At 35.8% G+C, this 23,398-nt stretch overlaps 1 long non-coding RNA gene across 1 annotated transcript in view; it reads right to left on the bottom strand.

The window, feature by feature from the left end:
* The window catches only part of LOC115440780, a 278,641-nt gene extending 258,099 nt beyond the window's left edge, over window positions 1-20,542 (bottom strand). Inside the window, exon 1 of the long non-coding RNA XR_005113003.1 lies at window positions 20,381-20,542. This is a non-coding gene — a long non-coding RNA (uncharacterized LOC115440780). The remainder of the gene's footprint in view (window positions 1-20,380) is intronic.
* Window positions 20,543-23,398: the final 2,856 nt, after the last annotated feature.

The raw sequence follows: 23,398 nt of genomic DNA, 5'->3' as shown, positions 1-23,398 counted from the left end.
GGAACTTGGCCGGGATCCAGAAAGCCCGCTCTGGGGATGCGCTCGGGATGCGGGATGCGTTGAATTATTGTGTCACAATTTTCCTTTGCTCCTACCATGCGCATCTTTTGAAAGCTACTGCGAATCCCATTGTAGGCAAACGATTTTGTAAGAAGTATGAAACATTGTCTATTTAATAGGTATTTTTGAGCAGAGGGTATCTCAGTAATGAAATGAAATGAAATAATTTATATAAACCTGTAAAAGTATGGAGCAAAGTAGTAAGTGTGAAACAAAGGTGTGTTTTTTTTGTGTCCAAGCAGTGTGTAAGCTCTGTAGTATTATAGTCCGATGATTAATCAGTATAATTACAATTACTGGCTATCATCAGACTTAAAAAGAATTAGTCTTTCAGATTACCAATGCCATTTGTAATGCGTAAGATTGCAGACGAACTGGTGATTGGAACAAGTCGACATTGGGTCGTAAAACTTGTGAAACCAACATAACCGTTCCACTCAACCCCAAGTAAAGGTAACGCTATTTTCCCTACGAAGGTTCAACTGATGACGGTAAGTGATCACCAACCAAACAGAAAAGCGACACCCCCAAATGCAGTAATCACCTTTCCTTTGCGTCATTAATTAACAAATGTTTTGATAAACAAAAATAACAACGAAAATAAATTCCGAACATAACAAGCACGTCAATATAAACAAGTCAGGCATCGCTGTGCCGTACCGTAGTGCAAGACTTGGCCGGGGTCCAATGCCGGACTGACCACGGAAATGCGCTCACTAACTTGCTTTCGTGACAATAACCGGCTCATTCTTAGCGTTGTTTGTCGAAAGCCTGATCGGGCAGTGAGATTTGGTTCGTAGGGCTGTCATCTATTTTAAATTTGATTATTGTAGGGCTGCCATATGCCCGAGTTTCACGGGGCTTGTATTTATTGTTTTTAAGATTTCTGATGAGGTTCAGTTAAGCTTTATTGTAATGGAAAGAGATGGTTACTAGTGACGAAATTTTAAGTAATCTAATCAAATAATAAAATGATTTATTAGTCCAATATTAAACTAAACTAATGGAAAGTTATATTTCTAGAATAAATAGATCCGAGTCTCTGTTTATAACACGTGTTGAATATTTCTAACCTGCGAAGAACATTATCAAGCTGGCTTACGTCTTCGGTTCATAATATAGTAAGCTTAATGCTTTCTTACCGAATTTCGGCCACGGCGGCCAATCTTAAAGGAGATCAGCCAGGTACGCAGGATATATTATAGTGCACAAATGAGTGCGCAATACACAGGTGCTCTCTCTATTCCTTCCCTCTCATAGACCGGTAAGACAGCAATCCGACATGACTGAAGAGAGATCAGGCGCAGGACTGACCGCTTTACGTGCTTTCTGAGGTAAGAGGATATCACACCGTCAACCTGATTTCGAGCCGCGACTGAGTAATTTTTTAGGAAAAACCAATTCTCGGTTTTTTTGCCTGACCCGGGATTCGAACCCAGGGCCTCAGCGTGGTAATCTTACTTGTACCGTGTACAATTACAACTGCGCCACTGAGGCAGTTTTTGATAATAACTTAGCGATCCGGCAGGCGCTGTATGTATTCTCACAGCTGCAACATAAACTAAATTCAATAATAACCATTACACTATTGGAAACAATAAATATATGTTATCGAATGACATGAATTATCCACAAGAGACAAAGATCGCAAGTTTGAGGCCGGCTAAGCCCGGCATCTCAATCTAAGTTGAGACCAGATCAGGCCGAATATCTCGAGTGGTTTAGATTATCTGGATTTAACCGTTCGATCCGCTCTATTAAAAGCTAAATTAACAAATAAAATGCATTCTTTAAAAGATAAGTTGGTCAATGTAAGGTTTAAGAGCTTCATATAAATTGTCCTATTGTGGTTTTGTCTGATATTAAGATTGTTTCTAATGCTTTATTTTGACTTTAAATGAGCGAATAATATCTATACGTAACTGAATGTCACTATATTATTGTATACTATTGTCATTTTTATATAAGTAAATATTAACGATGCGATAAATGAGTTGCTCTCTAATGTTGAGCGTAATATTTTGGCGTTGACAGTGACACCACATAGCAATTTGAATGCCAATGAACTATACCGTACGCCGCCCGTCACTCATAGCTAGTAGACATTAAGGCCTGGCTTACAAGTTTCAAGTAAATTTGACAGTTATATTATTAAACCCCAAATGTTGATAGTACTCATTTTATTGGCATTTATTTGGGAGCATAGATTCATCATCATCAGCCATATAAAGTCTACTGCTAGACATAGGCTTCCCTTAAAAATTTCCTGACGGACCTGTCCAAAGCGGCCTGCATCCTACGTGTTCTTGTGACCTTTATCAAATCGTCTGTCCACCTTCCAAGTGGAGATCCAAAGCTGCGATTGCCGATACGTGGTCTCCACCCGAGAATAGATTAAAATGCGTTTTTTGTAATGGTCGATTTATACTTTTACGTAAGGAGACGCATTTACTTAGAGGTTCTGAAACAGACCCTAAGTCTCACAATCTCACTTTGTAACTATATGGTAATGAATTTGACGTAGTAGTATTCTTATTCACTAACAAAGGCGGCAACGAAAATTCTGTTTGGTCTCCAGAAAAGCAAGGACGACACTTCGGCTTCGACTCCTCATAATCGCCGTAAAGTATGCCACTAACCATCAGATTAAAACAACTCATTTAATCAACTCGAAATAAAACAGGGCCCAATTAATACATTTTTTACAAACAGGTAGGTAATTACAATAATTTATTACATCGAAACACATGCGTTTAAGCTACGTCGTAAATCACACGAGCCGCGTTAATTACTAAGAAATATTTCTCGTAAAAGACCTAAAGTAAAAGATTTGGTTTTCTGGGTCGAGTATGTCACGCAATAAAAATTCTAAATTATTCGCAGTGGTTATGTTTCACTTTTATTGTATGAACATTTTAATAAGTGAAATAAATCATACATTGTATTAAATGTCGTCAATTTCATGGCTTATATTTTTGACATTAATTGTGAACTAGAAGAAATGTTAGATTTAGGCTTAACCCTTGTTTTGAATTTACGCAACAATTAGTTAGGTATTGTGTAAGTTTTATTGGTGTTTATAAAGTATTTTCAACTGAATGATTTATTCCTAGCCGAATTTGGCCTTGGCGGTCAATGTCAATGGATATCAGCCAGTGCACAATTGTGAGCGCAATACACAGGTATACTCTTTGTTCCTTCACTCTCATAGTCCAGTAAAATGACAAACTGACATGACCAGATAGAGAGATCAGGCGCTGGACCAAAGCCTTTACGTACTTTCCGAGGCACGATGTTCTCACACTGCCAACTTCTTGACTCCGAGCTACAACTGTGTAATTATTAAGATAGAAAAACCCAGTCTCAATTATTTTTGGCTTGACTCGGGATTGAAACCCAGAACACTAGCGTGCTACTCGTACTTGTACCGCTTACTTGTTTCAACTACGCAACCGAGGAAACTATTTCAACTAACAATTTTAAAACAAGTAAAGTTCGACATTCCAAATTTGAATATCAAAAACTGATGAACAATCAAGGCTCTAAAATGAAATCTACACAAACAAAAACAATTTCCAAAAATATAAAACTGAGTTTCAAACTAAACTCTATTATAAACAAAGGCAATGTTAGCTAATCCTAAATTCCATCAGGCAAAGAACGGGTTAATCTTGAAGGTTGATAAAAGGGCCGAGTTGGTAACTCCGTGTAATATAAATTCCGCCGATCCAATGGAAACTTCTTGCCGCTTCCTACGCCTTGATAATTACCTCTTTCTATATTAAGACGTCCTCCTAGTTGACGTACCTTCAAATGATACCGGTATTAAGATAACATAGTTTTGACCGGATAAATGAGGGTCAAAATTTAACTCAAAATATTACTGGAATATTCCAATTCGCTATAAAAGTTGGAATATAACACATAAAAAAATGCGATATTAATTTTCATTCATTTATTTTGCTTTAAACTAGCATGGAATTAATGCTTCACTAAGCTTGAAATAATTTGCAAAACAACTCTAACGTTGAAAACAAGACTTAAAAATCGCTCAACTAAATACCAAATTTACTATTACACTCAAATACACTTTGATGTTTAAAACGAGCAACTGTAGTAGTTGAATTATTAATTTATCACACGATCTAAAGGATCAAATGAATGTTTCAGTCAGAAATCTTATACTTGAAAAGTTGAAGAAACTGTTCTCTAATTTGATACTGAGCTGGTACTTCAAGTTGAAGAGTAATAATATAAAGTCTAGTACCAACTACATGAATAAATTCGAAAAGTCTGTCACATGTCCACAAGATTCATTATTTGTAAATAATGGTTCAAACGGAATAGTGAATCAACTTTCATCGAAAGTTAATGTTCTCCCAAACAAATACTTTGAAAGTATTAAAAAACTTGATTGATTACTATGATTTGAAATGCAATTTTATTATTTGTGTTTCAAGCAAAAATCAACATAAAACATTCGTTGAAAACATTGGAGCGATTAACAAATAATTTGATATTAAAATTAAAATCAAAGCAATCTTGAATGATCTACGTATTTAAATATGCATCTTTGATAAAACTATGATTTATTTTACCCGAAGTGATTTTATCAGCATCTTTATATTTAATCTCTATAGCGATATAATTTTTGAACACTGATTCACTGTTAAACGAATATATACTCTAATAAAATAGTTCAATAAACTAGAAGCTTAACTAAAATCAGAATTCGCATCGAAAATTCTTTGACTGTGGTTAATTAAACGCCCTTTAAATTAATATCGGAGCGATTCTAATGTATTATTCAATTTCAATCGAGACCATCTTTTCGTTCCAGACGGGCCACTTTCGTTTATAGATTGATTAAAATTTCATTAAGATTTACGATCTTCTCATTTAAATAATTGTATGTCGTAAGAATCATCTTTTGAAGGGTTTTTGTAGGTTCTTGTGGTGAGTTTGAAAGTTATTTATTGTCAAAGGGTTTATTATATAAATGGCAAATAATGATGGCTCTCAATCGGTGTAATGCTAGTCATTCAGGGACTTGAGATATAGACTTACATTGAGTCATATTATGCGTGGTAATAATACTAATGACTCTTTATAATCGTTAGGTCTTTATTTAAAATTGACAGCATATATTTAGAATACTGTAAAATGTAACGAAACATCATTATGATAGCTATACCATTTAATGAATATGCTAAAGTGCTACGTATAGTGCTACCCCAAGCTGTTTTCCACATTTTGTTTTGTATATATTAAGGATTCTTTCCTACTTACGGAGCCACACACGTAACAAATTTTGAATCAAGATAATATGTCTCTAACACAAGTATTCATCACATCAGCTCATCCCCTTGCAAAGTACATACGACTGAAAAGTGAGCAAGTTCTACAATAAAGTTCAGATCATTCATTCAGTCATCAGTATAAAGATTTAAACTGGATTACTCTACTAAATATAACCTCAAAATATACTAACGGAATACTTTACACGAACAATAACATCGGGCAGAATAATCTAATTCGTCGATAGATTAAGTTAGGGCTATTTATTTACATAGCTGCTTCGCAACTTATCTTTAGCGAAACACTTCCAAGGAGCGGCCCATGGTTATGCAAATTTATTTGTGTTGGAAACAAATTGAAAGCCCCGCGGGGTGTCAGCGAACAGACACAAAGCAACACTTCGCATTAATTGAAATTCTGAAGGGATGTTAATGTTTAGCCCTTGATATCCGAACGAACGGTTCTTTTGAAACGTTCATGAGCGGAGCGATTAATTATAGCTTAGTAGAAAAATGTAGTTCTTTATTAAGTCTTTTGTTAAGCCTTTGATTCAAAATGTTTATTTTAAAGATCATTAGAAATTCTCTTGTATGTGGGTCATCATTTAAAAACAAACGCACTAACATTATATTAGGAACTCTTGCTGCTAATATATAAAATCAACTATAACCTTTTTTGGTACCATAATTATGATACGCAATTACGATATTTTACATGCTATCCAAATAAATGATATACCATTTTAAATAAATAAATAACTTTATTTACTCTGCACGTAAACTCAAAACGCTTTGTATTGTGAACTGAGCCAGAATGACTAAAACAGCCAAACTTTAACTAGATCTTAGCATTGAAAAGACTAGCGTCAAAGTCAAAGGGCGAATTTTGCATTACTAACTTCAAATGATCACTTTCGTTCCATCGAGGATGAAACGAGGCGTACGCCTAACTTCTTTAAAGGGATTAAAGGCTGTCTAGGCCTATGTGACTTGAATCACATTACTAGGTTGTAAGTTGGATATGTGGGTATTCTTTGTTATTTTATTGCTAGGTAGTCCAGGCTTGTACGAAGTATGTCCATTAATAATAATAAAAGATTTGTCCATGTCTGAACCAGCTGCTCTTAAGATTTCCAGACTTATTAGACCTGCTCCAGCGAGTTCTTCTGATTTTTATCAAGTCGTCTAAGCACCTTATAGACGACTTTCTGGAGCTGATGATAATTATGATGATGATGAGGATTGTACTAACTCAAGGTGCTTAGGTTGATGGTCATAATAAATGTAGGGCCTTGTGTTTAACCTTCTGTGTTTGTTTTTATTGCTTTGAATGACGAGACGAGCTTGCCGTTTGCCTGATGGTACGCGATACTACCGCCAATAAACAGAAGAAAAACCATTCAACACCTTGAATTACAAAGTATTGTTTGGTATACCACTGCGCTCGCCATCCTAAGACCTGAGATGTTAAGTCTTATTATGTCCAGTACTTACACTGGCTTCAATATCCTTCAAACCGAAACAACACTGTGGAAACACACTGCTGCTTAGCGGCAGAAATAGACATTAATCCGAAATTATCGCTACACAAATTGAGATCCCGCACTTCTAACACATTTCTTCGAACTAAACTTGATGTTTTTTCGAACCCAAACCTACGGTTGACAAGACTTTAATGTAACAAAAGAACTTCATCTTAATCTCACCCCTACCAGAACATCGCTAAACATCTTCAACAAATTACGAAACGGCCGAGTAATTACGCTAATTAGATTAAAAACTGAGCACAACGAGCATCGAAATGGTTCCAAACAAATTAATTAATTAAATCGGGCCTACATGTTCGTTTGGATATCGCATTATCTACAATTGGTATAATCCGACATTATTTGAAATCGGATTTAGTTTTCAGTGTAGGGCGTTATCTGGGAAGCGTTGGTGCTGCCGACGGCGGGAAGCGATTTAAATTGTTCAACTATTATTTTTTTTATATTAATATTTATGTTTGAAAAAGAAAAAAGTGAGTATTTGTTATGATTATAATAATGGATATAACTGAGTTTCGCTCTGAAGTGCGATATCAGTTGAGATGCTGGCAAATTAAAGCCAGCATCTCAAAATCGTCTTTTAATAAACAGCTATAACCTCTTAAATGATAAACCGTAGCATATAACAGATTTTGACATTAATGTTTATATCAAAGAACGCCGAACTCAGCTGAGAGTCAGCTCTTAAATGAGAACTTAAGCTCTGTTTATTAAATCCAATACATCAAGATCATTAAGATCGTACTCAGGTAAGATTGATTTATTAATATGGCCCTTAATAAATTAAGATACGAAACAAGGAAAATGGGCAGTAATACACCTAATTATAAATCACTTACTTCTCTGCGTTGCGTTTCTCACCCTGGGACATCAAATTATAATAACTCTATGCTTTGTTATATTATAAATATTATTAGGACTTAAGAGTTTGTTTGCTTTTATAATTATCAACTTTGCAACATATATTTATTGTAAATAGTATTTAATAGTAATCACTTCGTAGCATCAACCCCATAATCGCAATTCATATAATATTTTTTTTATTGCCTTAGTAGCCATTCGTGCATGCGTTCCGTCTGATGGTAAGTAGTGTCCGCCGCTCATAGACAAAAGCAATGCACAATGAGAGGTGAGCACTCTTTTTAGGCCTCATTTAAAGAAGGACAAGTCATAGCACTCGGAGAACACCGATGCAGGAAATCCATTTCAAAGCTTACACGTGCGCGGTAGGAAGGGACCATGAAAACGCACCTATGACAATAACAAATGGTCATTTTATAGACAATGTAGGAAGGAACGCTGAAAACGCATCTACGACAATGACCAAGGACAATGATCTATACTATAGACCATAGACTTTATAACAATAACAAACCAAGACAACTTTAAAAGGATATTGGTAATTTTAAAATATGCTCAATCAAATATCTGAAATTAATACCAACATCGTTTATGACAATCAATACGCCGATACTACCGAGAGACGGCAATCGGTTATAATTACTAACCGCTAATCGCCCGTTTTCTCGCCTGTTTAATTAACCTGTATTCATAATCGTTTTAGTTAGTTTAATCGATATTTATCGTTAACTTCGGTTGCGGACGGCTAATTTTCCCGAAATAGCTTATATTAATTTCGAATCATTTCTTATGTAACTAATTAAGCGAACTAAATTTTAATTTATTAATCAATTATTTTTTCAGTTGGTTTTATTGGTGAAGTTGTTTTAAATAGTTCAAGGTTAAAGGAAACGAAATAACATTAAAATACTTAATTTGATACGTCATAGTACGCTGACTCCAATCAGAATTATCTTGTAGGTGTAGTATTTAAAAATTCTTTTATATTCTACCATATTATATGCACCGTGATGAAAACTAACTTATTATATTTAATAGGCATTTCATAGTAATTGTTATAACCGATATAAAAAATTAGGTTCGTAATTCCCTTTTTTTGATTTAAAGGAACATAATCATTGTCTTACTTGGGTAACTTACAGAATTAAATCGGAATTACTAACTATAAGGTGGCCTTAAGTGTATCCTCAATTTTTAAACTAGATGACAATGATCCGCTCTAGCGACCACCTTCCAGAAAACTGCCAGTCAGGAAATCCAGTATACTTCACAACAACCGCTCCGTTCTCAACTCAGCACGCTAACGACTACCTTCCAGAGATATCGGAAATGCCAGACACTGTCAATCCGCTGTGAAACTCCAACCGCTCCGCTCTTAACTAAACCAGCGCCAGATATAAAATCAAGCAGCGTGTCCGTTGGTTTGTGACGGGCGGTGCGATTTGCGTCGAAGCCATAAGCCGCGGTAATCTGTCGGATATGGGCCACGTCGCCGACATCATGTGTTTTGTTAGCCGATCGGCAAATAGTTCCATTTGTCTTAGTCTTCTTTGGATTAGTGGACGTGTTTGTAATTATCTAATTAATTTTATTATGTGCTTCTGAGTTTTGTTCCCTGCTTTATATGAAACTAGCTTTTGCTCGCGGCTTCGCCCGCGTGAAGGAGTTTTTCGAGATAAAAGTCCCACTATATATTTTCCCGGGATAGTAGCCTATAACCTTCCCATGGTCTTATATTATCTCCATACCAAATTCTGCTTTCTTATACCACGTCTTATGTCACGTCCCGTTTCCGTGGGAACGGGATAAAAAGTATCATATGTCCGTCTCCTGGTTCTAAGCTACCTCTCCACCAATTTTCAGCCAAATCGGTTCATCCGTTATTGAGTTATAAATAGTGTAACTAACACCACTTTCTTTTATATATATATATATATATATATATATATATATATATATATAGATTGTGACAAAGGCTTGTTGTATCTTGTGATATGACAATTAAAACTTTCTGATAATACAAGTATATCCCATTAGAATGAACATAAAGAAAAATGGAAATATTTCAAAAACGAAGTGGGCGGTCTTATCGCTAAAAACAATTTCTTCCAGGCCAACTTAATAAGTATTTTAAAGAAGTAAGCTCGTCTTCGGGCAGCCACTACAGTATCCCCTGGTTCACGAGACTAAAAATGCGAACAATATTTATATATATCCACTGCTACATGTTATATAATAAGTAAGTAAATAATAAGTCGTAATACATTGGAGTTTACACAACAAACACACCTTTATATACATAACATTCATATCACAATTCAAAACCTCATAATAAAATTTAAGTTATGAAACTTGATAACAATATCAATAGTTAGGAACCAAGTTGCTTGAGTCAATATTATAGCTCCTTTGACTACAGGTCCGTCTGTGCTTTGATGTTGTTAGGGTGTGCGGACTTGATCGTCTGTGACATGATTGAATTCCTTTGGTGTAGAACAAGTTCTTGATTAAAGTCAACCTTGATTTGAATTTGAAATTTGTAAATAAAAGTATTTTATATATTATTTCAGATTTCATTACCAGACTAGGTGTTGCTTGCGACTTCGACCACCTCAATAGCCTTTCCTGCCATACAAGTCTCTAAAATATCGTATTGATCGATGGCATCACTGCGAGCGCCATATAATCAAAGATTACCAACCCTTGGAATGAGCAACCAAAACGCGCCTGGTGGCGGAGGAAACGGAAAGAACAAAGAAAAGTAAAAAAAAAGTGTTAACAAAATTAGACTATATTTCTTCAATCATAAAGCATGTAGGTATGTTAATTTGCACCTTATGTACTTTCGTACTTTCAACTCAATCACTCAAACGTATAAAAGGCAAGTAGGCGAAATACTAATCCAGGTGGATAAATGATAAAAAGGACTCCTGATAGCTGAAGGTAAAAGATTACCACCGCTAAAGTAGTTATGTTTGTCAATGGACCTCTAGGATAATTTAAGGATTGATTGCGCACCACATATAATCCTCAAATACTTAATGACTTCACTTTCAAGCCAGCATAGATGTGTAGTAATCAAATCTTTCAGGAAAAGCATTTAAAAAGTAACAAATACGGTCCACAATGCAAAATTAATAGTCGCATAGCGTTCATTGTTCTAATTTCTCCAAATTCACTCTCATAGTAAATGCTATCTTGACCTGCACAAGACATCATTACTTCGTTTCATTTAAGAGATGAATGATGCTAAGAGCCCAGGGCCGTCAAAGGACGTACGACAATATTTAATTACAGCACGAGTACTGCTAACCCAGCACAATTGACGGCGAGGTACGTCGAATAATACTGTTAGTTCACTTCACAGGGACATTTCTGCGAATACTGACGTAATTGCATGCTCGATATTTGGAATTGTTTTGGTGTTTCTAATAGTTGGTGTAGTTTCCTATTCTCACTCTCTTGGTCTAAATTCTAAAGGGCTACATGCTGTGGATTTCTGGCCTAGATTCTCACATCGGGAAATATTTTGTGTCAGATATTCTGACGCAGTTTGTTCGGAATAAGATCAGAGAGCATATATGATTTAAGCCCCATCTATCAAGAATAAGTTCTATTGTGTACAAGAATTATTTACTAAATAATAGAGACCGGTAATTATTATTACCGCGAAACTTCTTTATTCCGAGAAGGAATGAAGATGAGAATTGACGCGCGAGCATAGACAATCACATACATAAGTGTATAGATTAAATTTAATTTGACTCTTACTCAAGTTCATAGCCTGTCTAAATCGGTAGAATATACGTCAATGTGTATTAAATGCATTTGTGCTTTATCATTAGTTTATCGTAAACCAGAAATAAAATATACTTCTAAAAAACAATTTAAAATCGTAACGCAGTAAAATTCTACGCTTTGAATTTCTAAACAAACACATCGATATAACTCACCAAATATAAATCGATTGTTGTCCAAACACCTACACCAAGTTATCCACAACTTCAAAGCTATATATCTAATAGACTATCAATTGGCTCTCACAAAATGAAACTTTCTATATTAGCTTGAATATTACTTTCAAGGTTATATTTCTGTGTAGTTTCTATACAATATTCTATGGTTTGAACCAGTAATTTTTAGAACTCGTTACATACTTTGTTATAGTATAACATAATATATTGACTCTTCAAAGGCAATCACATCTAAGCGACAATCAACAAACTTTTTAGAAAAGCGATTGAGTTTTGATTTTTAAAAAAAATCATAACTATTAACCTGTTTACTATACAAAAATAAACTCTTTTCCTTATTTTCATAAATGTTATTTATCTAAAGACGGTGCATTGCTGTGATAACAAGCCTGTTTCTGTAATTACGACATTTATCGTGCATGGTAAAGATCATTTGACGTGCATTAAAGTGGGATCACCCACTGCACCTGATGGTAAGTGGAGTGGAGTCAAGATAGAATTCCGACTATAATAATAATAATATCAGCCCTATATTATATACTTACTTGCCCACTTCTGAGCACGGGCCTCCTCTACTACAGAGAGGGATTAGGCCTTAGTCCACCACGCTGGCCTAGTGCGGATTGGTAGACTTCACACACCTTCGAAATCCCTATAGAGAACTTCTCGGATGTGCAGGTTTCCTCACGATGTTTTCTTTCACCGTTAAAGCGAACGATAAATTCACAAAGAATACACACATGATTTTAGAAAAGTCAGAGGTGTGTGCCCTTGGGATTTGCACCTGCGGACATTCGTCTTCGCAGCCCGTTCCACACCCAACTAGGCTATCGCCGCTATTCCGACTGACAAGAGATAATTCAATCAGTCGACACAATTATGCCAGCCTGTTTGAAAACTATATACAGTATAGAGTAGGTATACTGGCTGACGCCACAAACCAATCCGTCGAAACGTATAAACAGAACTTCCATTGGATTATTGATTGGATTGGATCCAGGAATATAATGGTTGTATACAATTATTGGTTAATGATAATGACATTAATCTGTCCAAAATATGAGGTACACTTCATGCACAACTAGATATTCCAAAAATGTATTTAATTAAATTGCAATCAAATCCCATTATGTTATGTCATTAGCCGAAGGCATCTAAATTATTATTTATCTGATCATTAATTGTGTCAGATATTAAATAAAACAACGCTTTGAAACGAGATTGTGCCTTGAAATTACGTAAATTATTTATAAAATTACTCATTGGTGTTTTTTTTTTTGTATATTAGCTCGGCGAACTGCACCTGATGTTAAGCGATATAAAGCGTATAAAAAGTGCCGAACGACCAAATATACAAGCATCTCTGGACGGTCGGCACAGTCATGCCGGCCTGCATGATTGCTTCTTCACGCTACGTTTGAAGGACCCCAAGTTATAGGAAGGAGGGAACACGTATGCTGGCAAACCAGTCCACAGCCTGATGGTGCGGCACGGATATGAATTACCGAACCTTTTGGCTCGCGCCGAGTAGGAAGATACCACCGATCTGTGGTGCCGCAAACTAGCACGCGTGGTTCTAAAAAGGAAAGGCATATGTAAGGACTAGTGCACACTCAACGGAATTGCAGAATATCAAAGGAATTTGAAGTCTTACGTCACTGCAATATTGTGTATATCAGAATGATCGTACACCGCTCACCTGACAATTTAATCACTATCTATTGAAATAATAAAAACAATTTTAAATTTAACTAAGTACTTATAGTTTAGAGACATAGGTGTTAAATTCGATAACTTAATTATCACTACATAATTCTAGTAACTTATACTAATTTATAGCTCCATTGCCCTTCAAACACTAAAGAAACAAAGTCACATTACTTGGCGAAAGACGTTCCCAAATTGGTCAGAATCGCAACATTGAAATTATATTTAAACCAAGAGTTCTAAGATAATATAGAGTGGACATTGGGAGGGTTGTCATACAAACATTTTGCGCTCATGTGATGGTTACTCAATCTACAGTGAAATAGCAAAACATCAATGTAAAATACTTCATATTTTTTTCATATCGTATCTTGGCACGTTTTTAATGCGCGTATTACCATATTTTCTGTAAATATATTATTTTTTATTGATATATAACGACGATGCGACATCTTGTCATACAGACATTTCAAATAAGACAGCGACTTATTACCAATTGGTAATAACTTTTGGCGCAAAATTCTGGCCCTGATGGCCGGTCTATAATTAATTATATAGTTTAATGTCTTTGCTTTTAAATAACATCCAAAATTCATTGATAAAACAACCTTGCTTGTAGCGATAAGGCCGCCCATTGTACACCATAGATTTATGAAAATGTATTAATCTTATTTGTGTCTTTCTATTTAACAATATTTACAATAAAGAGTATTTATTATTATTCATTAATCTCTGTTACTATGCGTTAGTGGACACTTACCTGCCACTCTAGAACATGCCATTTGCACGACCAGTACGTTTTATACAATACAATCAACACCTAACATCGGGTTTTATATTCAATAATTCATTTAAAACACTTGACATGGAATTTCAAAAGCGCAAACGTCACAAACGGACCAACAAAATGTTCGTTTCGTTTTTGATACGTCGAAATAAAGGTAGGCTTTTTGGAATTGTATTAATATTTATAACGTTATGAATGTGGTTCTTATTAATATTTATGTGCAGAAAAATGCATATTTATGGCAATGAGTCGGGCTATGTGACAAATAAACACAAGTCAAGTCAATAAACAGATTATCGTATACATTTTAAGTATCATAAATAGAAGTCAAATCAAGCCTCATTACCGACGTTTTCAATAAACGATCGCAATCTCAATCTTCAACCCGATTTCAGGAATGAACCAATCAACTCTTTATCCCCTTCTTCGGCTTGTCTCAGTACAGTTGTAAGTGAGTGCATCGCCTGCCTCGACGGCATAGTTGCATTGCGTACATTGACGGGTACGACTACCACGCCGGGGTCCTGGGTTCGAATCCTGCGTCGAGCCAAAAGTAATTTTGAGTAAGTTTTTCTATCTTAATAATTACTCAGTCGCAGCTATCGCAGCTCGCAGTCAGGATATTGGTGGTGGAGTGTCCATATGCCTTGGAAAGCACGTTAAGCCGTTGGTCCTGCGCCTGGTCCCTCTCTGCTCATGTCGGATTACCGTCTCACCGGACATAGTCATGAAAGTGAAGGAACAGATAATTGCACACAAGCACCTGTGTATCGCGCACCATATCTCCTGCGTACCTGATCTCCGTTGAGATTGGCCGCCGTGGCCGAAATTCGGGTAGGAAGGATTCATTCAATAGTGAGTCCTGGATATGATCTCATCGGACAACGAGGTAATGAAGTCATATAATCTTACAATTAAGAAACATAATTGCATAACATATACTTCTGATGTAAATGTATGTAATTTATTGCCAAGGATGAGTTTCATCTCAAAGGAAATATTTCAGTGAATTTGATAGATATAGATAAGTTCCTGGTATGAGATATATTAATCTTCAGTTTCAAGATGAGAAACGAAAAAGAGATTCGATTTTCAAAAAAAATATTTTTTTGTTTAATCATGATATTCTTGATAGAAAAATATTGGCATGTCCGATAAATCAAAACATAACATATATTCTATAGATATAAGTTTCCTATGAGTAAATTTTCATAATCAGATAATTCACATGTCTAGAGATTAATGAGCTTAGAACGAAAGCATCGTATAATATACGTATAAACATCAAAATCTCAACGATCTCTAAACAAAGAAACACTCCTTAACCCTGTTTATTCAGGAACAAACAAAAACCAGTACCAAACATTTACGTACAATTAAACATAAATATTTCAGAAAGTATAATTAATCTGCGGCAGTCGTATTTGAAGCCGAAATTATCAAACAAGGAAGAAAGTCTTGGAGAAGGGGTGGCATGCATATTCATCAACATTAAGATACTGCATACAAAAATGACGATGTTTGTGTATCGAAGTGGAAGGAGTATAAAAATGAATCCCTATATCCCTTGGTCACGCCATCACGGGTGAACGGCTGGACCGATTTCACTATTTTTTTTGTTATCTTTGCTATTGTCAGGAGAAAGTTCTTATGAAAGAAAAAAAAACAAAAAAATGCGCGGAAAATTAGAAAATTTAAGAAAACTCTAATATTAATTTTATATAACTGTCAATTGTTTGAAATAACTGTCAGCGATTGCCACAAAGCGTGCTGCAAATTCATAGTTAAGACGGGACAACGTCTGTCGGGTCAACTAGTCTATTATGAATTAAGTTTTATTGTATTTATTATTCTTACTAAGAGGCTCTAACATTTCCTGAGTATATTGTCTTTCCTGGATCGATATATTTTTTTTATTTCCATTTTCATTAGTAAGTTTCTGGTTGGAAAAGTTTTTTCTGTTCGTTCATTTACCCTTCTACGGATCCAATGATGGCGCGTCACACTTTTTGAAAAAGTGTTTGAACGTGCACTACGTTTTCTATTAATCCCGCTATAAATCATAGTTCAATTACGATATTTCTTTTTGAACCCTATTGTATAGTGACGTTCGCTTCTTCACTTTATAAAATATAAGTATAGCTTGAATATAAGATTACAGAATTGCATCAGAAAGATATTACTTATAGCTTGACTTTAAGACGCATATAAATACAGTTCTATATTTTAAATTAAACAACTAAACATTGCCAAATGGCAACACTAGCCCCAGCTTCAAGTAACAAATCTTACAAACACAACGGCAATAACCAAGATATATTCCATTCGTTTCCTTAATTACCAAGAATTGTCCACTGTCAAAACTTCGTCCTTATCTCTCCCATTAGCTATTACCATATCTATCTCTGTCATCTCTACAAACAACGCCCGTATAAATGTCAACGCGAAACGTTTTATACAGTTATCAAGCGGAGTTATGAAGTTTCCGCGAAACCGCGCCGTTTGGTTTATACCCGCGTTTGCTTTACACCCGCCGTAAACCTGGCCTAACGAATTACTTTAATAAAAACCTTAAATACTAATAAGATAATTTACTTACTAAATTCCGCGTAATAAATTCATACCGAATCGTAAAAGTCGGTGACTTGTGAGTTAGTTGTGATGACATATTTACAAAAGGTTTTCTTGTGGAATTGAAAAGTGACTTTGTGCCTCATGATGTAAATGTATTCTAACATATACAAAGGCAAGATAAATCTTGAAGGTACTGGATTTGATTTCCAGACCGAGCAAAGTTTTTTTTAGATTATTCTAAATCAATTTGGGCAGTGCTGGAATACTCCATTCCATCCAGTCTACAACATTCACAAAAACATGGTACACTGGAGCATAGCTAGAGACCAATGGTGAAGGATGAAGTTTTCCGAAAGATAACCCGGCACGATGGTACAAATATTGGTACTAATTTGTACAAATGATGATTGATGATGATTCTACATAAATTACGAAGGGAAAGCCGGCAGGAATATAGACCCTTCGCTGCGAAGGAAGAGAAGAGAAAGACATAAAAATTACTAAACCAATCTACAACAGAATCCAGCAACAATCCCATTGACCGTCCTATTAATTTAGCATCCATCAAATGTACCGAATAGATCTCAATCGAGGGTCCAACCCTAGCCGTACATAAACAAACAAAACCCATTTCGTGTTTACGAGATTCATGAATTATGGTTTACGTTGCCATAAAGTTAGTATACACAATCCTAAATTAATTCCTGAGCAATTAACATTCTGCGTAGCACGAGAGGCATTCGGCCGCGTCGCGACGCCCAAATTAATAAATACTTTACACGCCGCTATGTAAAATCTTGATATTTCCTTAATTGCATTCGTGGGTTAGACAATAGGATTTATTAAGGAAACATCAGCCTAGATATGTCTGATTACGGTTCTAGATAATTCGCATGGGAGTGGACAGTTGGACAATTTACAGTTGTTTGGGGATTTGGTGAGGATCGATGAGAGGTTACAGAAAACAAATGTTTGAATGAAAGAGACGGTAGAGTTCGACCGATCCGAAACTATGCTATCAAAACATGAAGTAGCACATGCCTTGTGTACATAATTTTGTTGACTCCACATTCAATAACAAAAATCTACAAGTTAATGAAATTATTATAAAAAAAGTTGTTTAATATTAGTCATGGAAAATCTTTCTAAGCGAGCAACGTGCTCTCTATTTTGTTCAAATGAAAATGAAAGATTAGTATTTAGAGCCATATATTTATGGATACTAAAAACACGATCAATAAATCATAATGACATGAGAAGTCATTCATCTTCCCGCGCTAGTATTGTCACGCACGGAACGGTAAAATAAACATGTCTTAAAATAACGTTTCTTAAAATAGAAAATTTATTTTCGGAAACTATTTCACCAATAAGTCATCGACGCAATTATCGAGAATCTGAAAATCTGATATGATGACATGAAATCTAATAGGTTATGACTAATAAAATCTAATAGTGCCCGTTTAAGTATAGATTTTACTCTGAAAATCGTATAAAATACTTGAAACTGATATTAAAATATTTCTATCTCGGATAACGACCACCGAACACAAAGTATAAAACCCGCCATATTGACCCACGTAACTGTCGCGTTACGGTATCAGCCTACCTATATTCGATATCAAACAAGCCGAAATAACCATCTCTTCAGTTAATGTTCTATCTGAACTCAACTCCGGCTACCATCAGGTGGAGTGGGACATTATAATATTGTAAAAAATACGTTACTGTACATCATATCAAATAATAATTTCAAGTCATTTAAAAAATTATATGAAATGAAATGAAATAATTTATTTAAAATCGTGAAATGTTATACATTATTTAGAGTACGTCAATAGTAATCAGTTTACAATCATAATAAGTTGAAAAGCGATTCTCATCAGAAAAGAACTGGCAAGAAAGTCAACTGTATAACGTACTATGTTGGCCAATTTATTTTATAATGTTATATAATGCTACATGACGTTCCATTAACGTTGCGTAGGGGCTCAAAATCGCGATTTCACAATACATAACCATTTAAATCTGTGCCATTGATATAAATCTTTATACAAGAATTATATAAAAATATAAGCCCCTGTTGAACCTCGTCAGCTTTAAGGATGTAATGACTCAAATAATATCTGATTCTCTATGACGTCCTTGAATGGAAACTAATGGATTGCCGGCTTAAGAGTGATGATTGATGACGTCATCCGGCATAACTCACGGGTATTTAACGATGTCAAACATTATAGGTCATTTGTAACATTGATTGAGATATGTTCATCGAAACACAGACGCTAATCGAATGGAATATGAAAACTATTTTATGCGTATTATAGCAAAGTCCTGCATAGCAAGTAATAGTCCCAGAGAGATGTACTACGTACTCAACACAACTAGGCCACCGGTAGTCATGATTAAATTTGAGATATTTGGTTACTCTGCCCAATAGCAGCCCGAAGTTTATATTTGTATCCGGTAAATGGAATTAATCACACTACGTTGGATAGAACCTAGATGCAAAATAGTGTTGACACCTCTGCTCGTCCTGGAGAAAAAACTATATTTGTACGTATGTATGTTATGATTAACCCTATAACCACGATCTTCGAGGAAGCGATTAGAGACGGCAATAGACAATGTGACAACGCAATATGTGGCACATCACCAGTTTCACGAAGCCGTCGTCGCGGGGCGGAAACGGCTCCGGTACTATGAGCGGGCGGAAAGCGGAGCGGAGCGGAAATACGCTTCTCCCTCGAGCAATTATCACGAACAATTAGTCCGTCGCGAGCCGACGTCGGCGCCGCTACGGAAACGCGACGCGACCCGCTCTCGTCCGCAACACGATCCCCTGTGCCTTTTTAATTGCGATGGATATCTGCACTCGTAAATACGACATCTTTGTGGTACCCGTTTAACGTTGATGAGCGAAAATTGAGGAAACTTGCGAAAAAATTGTCATTTCAGCTGAAAGAATTGTTGGAAATTAAATGGTACCTTTAACATTTTTTGAATTGTGTATAAAACCTTTGTGTGGGTTACTACATTTTCTACTAAGGACTCATTCTTCTTACTCACATACAAAAATAGTGACCATAAAGTTTAGATCATTGATTCCCAAAATGGTCCAGGTAGACCACCAAGGATCCACTGAAGATATGACGGAGGTCTACGTTGGCGTGACCGAAAAATAGGGGTCTACAATTCGTACGCGAGGTTCCACGAAAATTGACCTGGGTTGATAGTAAGTACTAAAATGTTGGCTTGACTTCACCTATCAATGTAGGCAGATAATATTGATAGGGGTCGTAAGAGGCACGGTGACCCCACTTAACTGGCCAGATGCATCTGCGATGGCTGGACGGTAGTTGCAATGCACGTTCTCTTTGAAACCAAAAATAAACACTCCACCAGAACCAGCAAAATTTTGGAAAAGGTCGAATAAAGTTTGGGAACCACTTGTTTAGATCATACGCAAAATACGTTCACAATCACACAGAAAATAATCACGCGTAAACTGTTCAATCATATCATACTACCGAATATTAAAATTAAAATCCTCTTACTTAAATTATTACTTACCGTTCTGTTGCCAAGGTTCCTGACCCGGCAGCTGAGGTAGGCGGACTTGCCAACAAGCGCGGTGACGTTGCGCGGAGTAGCCGCGTCGAACGACGGCGCCAGCCGCGACCCCGGACCGGCTGGCAACGCGTTTATAGATCCCGCCCCGCCTGCCACGTCACAACCAGCTGGGAACAACAAGCACAATCTTTACAACAATACAACAACAATATCAGCCCTGTATATACTGTCCCACTATTGGGCACGGGCCTCCTCTACTACAGAGAGGGATTAGGCCTTAGTCCACAACACTGGCCTAGTGCGGATAAGTAGAGTTCACACACCCTCGAAAATCGAGATCGAATAATTAATAAGTTTATAATTAAGGCGATACCTCAAGGTCCATTTTCATACATTTTGTTTCACCTTTAATCTGGGTAACTAAACAAGTATTGGCAAGTAAAGAATTTAAATTCACGTCTAGTTAGTGATTAGTTCTCGCAGTTGAAAGAAAAACGTAAAAATAATTAATAATCATGGATATTTCGGCGTTTAAAATTTAATATGACGAAATTGTATTGTATTGTATAAGTGCAACTATGTTCGCCCACGTGACTAATAAATTATTTTATTTATTAATTTTGAAGGCACGAGATGGTATGTCTGGTTTAGGAATCCGAATAGCTAGGTAATAATAAGTATATTTCTATTTCCCGAAGCAAGATATTGTGTAAGTACCCCTGTATTCTCGTTTCAAAGGTATTGAAGCTGACTTAATTACTAAGACTTTATCACAGTTCAATGCCATACAGAGCTTTGATCATAGTTTCAAGTAGAGTTAGGTATAGTTCTTTATATAACCAGCTAGGGCTTATTTAGCATTATTAAATTATCAGCCTATTCATGCGTGTCTGCCTTGGTGGAGTAATTGTATTACGGAACGACAGCGGTGCTGAGGTTTAGGGTTTGATTCCCGGATCGAGAAAAGTGATATTGGGTTTTACTAATCAGTATCACACAAAGTCTGAACTTTGTGTCCGATATGGCGATAGGCTCGCTCCCTATCATATCATGGGACAGAATACGCATATATATTGCCATATACAGTCCACTCATTGCATCTCTGCCTAACCCTCCGGAGATAAAAAGCGTGTGTGTGTCATACGTCCCAGCTCATCAAACGAGCCGGCACAATTATGAAACGAGAGGTTCTAAGTTCGATCCTCGCACTGAAATACTATTGTTGACATTAAAATATTAGTTGCCATTAAATAAAACGATTAATATTTAAGTACAAGATAATTATATTTTTAATGTAATCGTATTATTCTCTCCCGAAAAGTTTTTTTGCCAGCTGTCAAAGTCTAATTCGCTGGACCCAAACTCAATAGTGTTGAATCGATCGGACACCAAAAACTAGGTTAAAACTCGGTCCAGTCGTCGGAGTACTTTTAGATTTAAAAATCATGCTTTGAGTGGGAACCAATAACTGCACTTCGATTAAACACGAGTATTATGAAATAGTTCAAAGCTGCATTTACACAAAACTTTCCATCGTAATGGAAAAATATTACAAAAGTCTCGTTTTTGGGTATGTTTCTTAAAATTATTGCTTTCATATCTTTATGTAAATCAACTGAAGTTTATAATTTTTGTGAATTGAATTGACAGTTCTACGCCGCGGAATCGCAAGTGAGATTTAAAATTCTCGCCTTGATTTTAAGAGATAATTTCGCCTACATAGCTTTACTAAGTCTGTTTTTTTTCATGTTCAAAAATATGTTATTTTTCTGGTAGTCAACCACAGACGTAAATAAGAGAAGGTTCATCACAAGTATTTAATTTCATTAAAAAAACAATCAATTCATCAAATATAAAGAGTCTAAAATATCATCAACTTTCTCAAACAAGATACGGCTTCTTAGTTCACATTTCAGTGTTAATCAATCTGAAAGGGTATTTCGATATCCAAGATTATAAAATAATACGTTTATAACTCATTCAAAGCAAAATCCCGCTCCGAAAATTTTAACAGCATGATTACAAATTCGTGACTCGGTAAGGGCCAATATGGACTCTGGTTTTATCTAGGACCCGTTCGGGGCCCTCACGGCCTACTAACTATTTAATTATAACACTTTAAACACACGCGCTGGTATACGTACCGCGGGCCCACTTAATTTGCCTCTTTGTTACCTAACTGTTACGTGCGATCCATTTCTGTTTTCACAAGGCATACCCTGGATTTACGTGTTCGCACGGATATTTACTTTTGTACATTAAAATATTCATCGTGGGTAGCCTTTTACATTGAAGGCCAGACGAGAGCCTGAAAGCCGGTATTGTTTTTGTCTGTTTTATGCTAAAATTTTTAGGTGTCTGTTATTTTTTTGTACTCATTAGAGTCTTGAAGTTGAAATGCTGATGATTATGAGATTGAATGTCTGTAGCGTTTATTGAAATACGCAATTGAAGCAAAAATTCAAATTAATATAACATCGCCTTAGGAATGATCGATCTACGCCCGAAATTAATAATGTATCTACTATCCAAGACTGAAACCTATCTTAGATTGCCGACTATCTTTCGATTGGTCTCCTATCGGCATGCCAATATCTTAACTCGCCTATCCTTGCTTGCCTTCAACGATAGATCGCTGGCAATCCTTTCCAGATGCGTTCCCTCCTGACCATTCCATTTTATGCAGAATATTCCATTCGTAAAAAATACTTTTGTATTTTCCATACAAACTATTCGTTTCAATATTTGCCTAATTGCGAAAAATAAGACTTGGAGTAATAAAAAATATTTTATGTATTTTAGCCCTCAAAAGAAATAATTAATAATTAGTACAGGTCATATTTAAGATACAAACTTTTAATTAGTTTCAAAATGGAACGTGAGTAATTTGGTTGCTGACATATTTTGACACTGAAGTTTAATAACATTGTTCATAATATATTAATAAATCTTTAAAGGATTTAGTTTTTAGTATGAAGTACGCAGTAAACTCGGTGCCATATAATAATAATTGGACTC

The sequence above is a fragment of the Manduca sexta genome, chromosome 25 (assembly GCF_014839805.1).
Source record: "Manduca sexta isolate Smith_Timp_Sample1 chromosome 25, JHU_Msex_v1.0, whole genome shotgun sequence".
Taxonomy (NCBI): Eukaryota; Metazoa; Arthropoda; class Insecta; order Lepidoptera; family Sphingidae; genus Manduca; species Manduca sexta.
This window is presented reverse-complemented; position numbering and strand designations above follow the sequence as displayed.